This window comes from Pinus tabuliformis, chromosome 2_1 (assembly GCF_031772625.1).
Source record: "Pinus tabuliformis cultivar Carrire ecotype Pingquan chromosome 2_1, CPIR1, whole genome shotgun sequence".
Classification (NCBI taxonomy): Eukaryota; Viridiplantae; Streptophyta; class Pinopsida; order Pinales; family Pinaceae; genus Pinus; species Pinus tabuliformis.
This window is the reverse complement of record NC_142299.1, coordinates 116,536,584-116,542,583: the sequence shown is the minus strand read 5'-3', so window position 1 is coordinate 116,542,583 and position 6,000 is coordinate 116,536,584.

Below are 6,000 nucleotides of genomic sequence, written 5' to 3'. Positions count from 1 at the left end.
TCAATCTTTCCCCCTAGTATGGTTTCTTCGATCTTACAGAGTGAACAAAGATCTTGAAATGGAGTAGTCTCTTTCTTCCCATATAAAATTGAAGTGAAGTTACCCCATTCTACTGATAGAGCATTTAGTACCACTATGTTTATCTCTCTATCAGACAGAACTTCTCCTAGTTCTTGTAGTTGATCTCGAATTTCTGATATCCTCATGAAGTATGAGGCTATTCCATCTTCCTTGGATATCTTTAGTTTGTAGAGTTCTTTCCTTAGAGAGATTGCTTCTCCTGCAGTACTTATGGAAATAAACTCTACCAATTTTTCATATATAGCTTTTGCAGTCTCCAATTATGATACATATGGGATTAGAGATTCTTTTATAGATTCTATGAGAATCCTTTGGGCTCTCACTTCTCCTTTCATGTATGTAGCATGTGCTTGAGTATATTCTTTTGGAGGTTGGGTTATCAATCCCTTAATTTGATCCATGGCCTCATTCTCAATAAGATTTAAGTCTATCCTTTTCTTCCATGCAAGGAAATTTACAACCCCAACCAATTTATTGCATTCCTTGCAAAAAGACATTTTGATATTATCAAATACAGTCATAGACTTACTTGAGTGATTGTTTATTTCTTCCTCCTTAATCTCCATGTTGATAGAGGATATTCTTCTTGAGTGATTGATGAGAGAGAGCTAGATTCATGATCCTTCTTGAATGTTCTAGTCTTCCTCCTTTCTTGAAAATCTTTCACTCCTTTGATTATGTGATGATATCTATAGTGTTGTTAGGACTTAGGTCTTTCTTCCTACTTCCTTCTTTGATCTATGGTTTATTTGATGTATATCCTGTTGATAACCTTTGACTTGCTTTGATGCCTTTCTTTCGAATATTGATTCTCTTGTGTCTACTTGTTCTTGACTACCCTTTCTTGTGTTCAACACCTGAGCTCTGATACCATGTTGAAAAATCTAGGGCATTCAAAGATAACAATTTCTCTACTTGATAATTGCTTGTGATGCGCTTTTACTTCTCAGTATTATAGTATTTTCTTTGTTAGCTTATTAATGTGTTCTTTCATCAAGATGATTACCAATATGCATAAAATACAAGTGACATAGTATGTAGGCTTCTTTAGCAAGGGCAAAAACCTCTCACCTCTTGAGAGGAAAACCCGATCAAAATTATTCTTCTAGATCTCTTTAATTGATAAGTACCAAGACCATGACACAAACCCTTGACTCTAGTATCCTCTCAAGAACCTTGTCACTTACCTTGATGCTCTACCTCTTCGGTCCTTCGCCTTTCTTCTTTATTTTGAACTGCTTTTCCTCGACTCCTTCTAGAGAAACTCAGTCTCTATCTTTTCTACTGATACTTCATAAATTCCCTAGAGAATCTCGGTCTCTAAATCTTTTAGAGAAACTCGATATCTACTTTGATTACCCAAAAGAATCTTCTTTTGCTACCCCAGAAGATACCTCCCTTTGCTATCCTAGATGAAACCCTCCTTCGCAAGTCCCAAAAGAATTATTGTTTGTATACCTAGAAGAATCTTGTTTACTGCCCCAAAAGAATACCTTTTTCTCTGATCTAGAAGATCCCTTCTTTGTTGTCCCAAAAGAATGTCTTTCACAACCCTAGAAGAAACCCTTTCACTTTCTTACTTCACACTTTCTTCTGCACCTTTTCTCGCATTTCTCTTAGACCGAATTTAGATCGAATTGCTTACTTTGAATGGAGGCTAAGTTCTTCTATTTATACACCTCTTCACTTGGCCTTTAGGCTGACTTGGCAGCTCGAGTTAGGCCAACTTTATCTAGCATTTTATTCATTGTTTGTAGGCTGACTTGAAGCGGCTAGGTGAGAAGTTCTTGGAGGATACTTTACATAGACATGATTGACCTTTTACAAAGTGTAACATGACTTCATTTACATGACAATGACTCTAACATTTTAAGACTAGATGATAAATAAATACTAAAGACTCTCAATAGGAGTCTTGACTCAAAAACAAAATCCCTTGCTCATGAAACCCATGAAGCAATTCAATATAATAATTTTATTTTTCTTATTCACATCTCATTGCGTAAAATCATAATTGCATGTCATTATGAAGACCTAAGCTAGTTACATTTTTTAACAATTTTAACTTTGGATCTACAAAGCTTCGAGAGAAATCAAATCTCTTGAGGTGCAAACCTCTTTTAGAGTTTAAAAAAAAAAAATTGACCCCCTGGGCATTTGGTAGTTCAGAGTTAAGATGGATGTAGGTTGGTTTAATTATTAGTTTTTATTAATTTTTATTAGCTGAGATTAGATCCATCATAAATAGCTCTACATTTTATATTTAAAGGAATTTTTTCGTTAAAATATATATCTATATGGTTGTTGGAATTTTATGCCTTTAAATAGGCTACATTAGAGTTGAATAGCATGGGAAAACCATGGGTTGTCAAAATGGGAGTCCTAAAATTGTTAATGTTTATAAGGCATGACAACATATTGATTAAATCTAAATGTGGTCATTATTTTAACTTATATGGTAAAATATGAATCTTAATTTATAGGTACTATTTATATGTTATATATTTTACTGATATATATATATATATATATATATATATATATATATCTATATATATATATATATATATATATATATATATATATATATATATATATATATATATATATATATATATATTTAATTTTTATTTTTTTTGTTATTGGGCCGAGAGGCTCATTCTACAACCCAGTATGAGGGGATGTGTAAGCTCCCCTGTGCCCTTTTAAAATAAAATTAAAAATTAAAAATTATGTTCTAAATAGAAAGATAATGTCAGTTATATATATATATATATATATATATATATATATATATATATGTTGTAAAGTGATTAGAAGTAAAAACAATGTGTAAATCAAATGTTTAAATCTTAAACTTTTCAAAAATATTGAAACAAGAGATTTAAATAAACTATTTGAAGATCTATGTGAACTAATTTATAGGGATATTAGTTATGTGATGATATATATATATATATATATATATATATATATATATATATATATATATATATATATATATATAAGTTTGTATAGTTAACATTTTTATTTGGTTCTATATATACTCTCTTTAGGATTCGAAAATAAAATTTAAATAATGAAAAATAAGACATTGTATTTTGCACTCTAAAAAAGTTTGTACATGAAGAAATTTGATCTCTCTCCACTCATGTTAGATCTGTGGATCTATGTTGATTTTTACTACCTTTAACTTTTTATTACTAATTGAGTAAACATTTAAATGTTTACACTCATTTGCCAACAATAGAACATCTCTCCCATTTAAAGCTCTATATTACTTTTAAACAAAATTACAATATAACAAATTGAATTATTATTTTTATTACTTTTAACTTTTTATTATTAATTGAGACAACATTTAAATGTTTTTTTATGACTTATTAATTAAATTGAGAGAATTATTATTTTAATTTATATAGTAAAATAAATTTTAACTTATAATTACCATTTATATATTCTTTATTTTAATTTGATAGTGTATATTATAATTTTCTTTTATCTAATTTTTTTGATAATTTTATTAATAAAAACAAATTTACCACATAATAAATTTAATTTTATTACTTTTATATTTTTATTATTAATTAAATCAATATTTAAATGCATACTTGAACACTGCCTCGATTAAAAATTTTATATTATTTTTAACCTTTAATTGAATCTACAAATAAATATTTACAAACATATATACCACTGCAACATCACTCTTTTATTAAACTTTAGAACATATCCCAACCCCATAAACACAAAATTATTTTATTTAATATAAATATTAAAATAATCCATTTATAATTTAAGATCTCAATTCCAAAAATTATACATATATCTAAACACCAATTCAATTACAATAATCATATCTAACAACTTAATTGTATATAAAGTTACACTAAATTGTCATAATTACCATAGTTAGCTAACCTGTAAAGTCAAATGACAAGACAATAATCTATCCATTCGATTGTCCTCTATAACTGATCGATCATGCCACGCGTCCCAGTTTTTGAAGTTCAGCTATTGTTTTCCAGCCAACTGTCCAAAACAAGCCACAATGGAGATCCTTCAAAAATTAACACTCCACGTGATAAGACGATTGATATCTCTTTTCCTTTGGAAGAACACTGCGGTAGTAGTTGTAGTGCATCTCATTACTTTTTCCTTTTATTATTATTATTAAATTGATTTGATTTCACTTTTCAAAGTCTTGCGATGCTGGAAGGGTTGTAGTGCATCTCATTACTTTTTCCTTTTATTATTAAATTGATTTGATTTCACTTTTCAAAGTCTTGCGATGCTGGAAGCTTACCCACTTTCTTGTCCTACAACATTTTTCTATATTTCCTTTTATTAAATTCACACCATACAGCCAGGAATTTCTCCCCACTTTCTTTATTAAATTCATATATTCATGGTTTCTTCCTTTTATTAAATTCATACCCTACAGTCAAGAATTTCTCCCCCACTACATTCATGGTTTTTTCCCACTGATTTCCCTTTACCAAGATTTATTCACATCATTTCAGTACATAGTATAATATAGCTATTAATAATTGAAATATCGCTTTATTTTTATCCCGCTGACAGGATGTAAAGGCAATGAGCCTGTGATTAATATTTGTCCATGATAGTGGAAAGCTTTTTCTCAGTAGGAAAAAATCAGCATATTATATATTGAGAAATATATGGATCATGTTTACATTGAGATCGCAGTCATGGAAAATATGGATAAGTGGTGCCGAATGGGCGCATATGGAGATGCGTCAGATATAACAGCATCAAAGATATGAATCAAAATATTGTAAGATAGATCGGCAGCCTGTGTTAGCAACCGAGGCATATACATATAAGGAAAGCCTGTATAGAGAAGAGAGGATAAACAGATGTAAACATAATTGTAGCAGCCATAGGAAAAATATGATCATATAAAAACCTGTGCACAAATGAGTCTGATATAGATGGATTCGTCAGTCAGTTCTGAGTGGACATAGATCCCATGATGTATGGGAGGATGGAGAGCAAAGGCAGGCAGGAGGCCTGAAAGATGCGCCGATTCCTCCATGTCCAGATATTCCAGCATGTGAGGCAGAAGAGAGCCTGTCTATCAGAACTTTGTTCTGCCCACCATATAAAAGCATCCTGAATGGAAGAGAAGTGACTGAGAGGGAAACTGTGGAGAAGCGAGAGTTCATGCCAGATTGCTTGGGCAGCAGGGCATTGAAGAAACATGTGAAAATTGGATTCATTGTCCTGGAGACAAAGAACACATCGACCAGGACCGAGCCAACCTTTTCTCTGTAATACATCCCAGGAAAGATTCTTATCATAGAAGAGCAACCAAGAGAAAAGAATGACTTTAAGGGGGCAAGGGGCCTTCCAAAATTTGACTGGATAGAAAGAGGAAAGGGGAGGGAGGTCAGCAATGATGAAGGAGTATATCTTGCGGACAGAGATGAAGTGGATGTTGGAGTCAATGGACCAAATGAGGGAGTCTTTTGTGCCATGTTGGAGAATCCCCTGGTGGGAGAAATGTGAAGTGAAGGATAGCCATAGGGCGTGGAGAGGGGGAGGGATTGCAAGCTGGAGGTCGGATTTCCAAATCGGTTGAAGAGACGACCAGGAGTCTATGAGGGTGTTCCATGTGAATAAGCCTCTAGAATGGAAAAATGAGAGGAGGGGAGGGGGGATCATAGACTCCAGGTTGTAAAGAGTGGGGTCAATACCAATGAGAATGGAGGAGCCAGAGTAGAGAGTCCATTTGAGATGATTCCTGAAGAAAGGATGAATCTTTTTAAAACTGTTCCAAATGGGGGAGCCACATCGAATGCCAAGAGTGGGTCGATGAAGCCAATGAGCCAAGGGGCGTCCTTTAAGATACTTCTGTTTTATCAAGAGACTCCATGGACCGTCGCCAAATAAGCC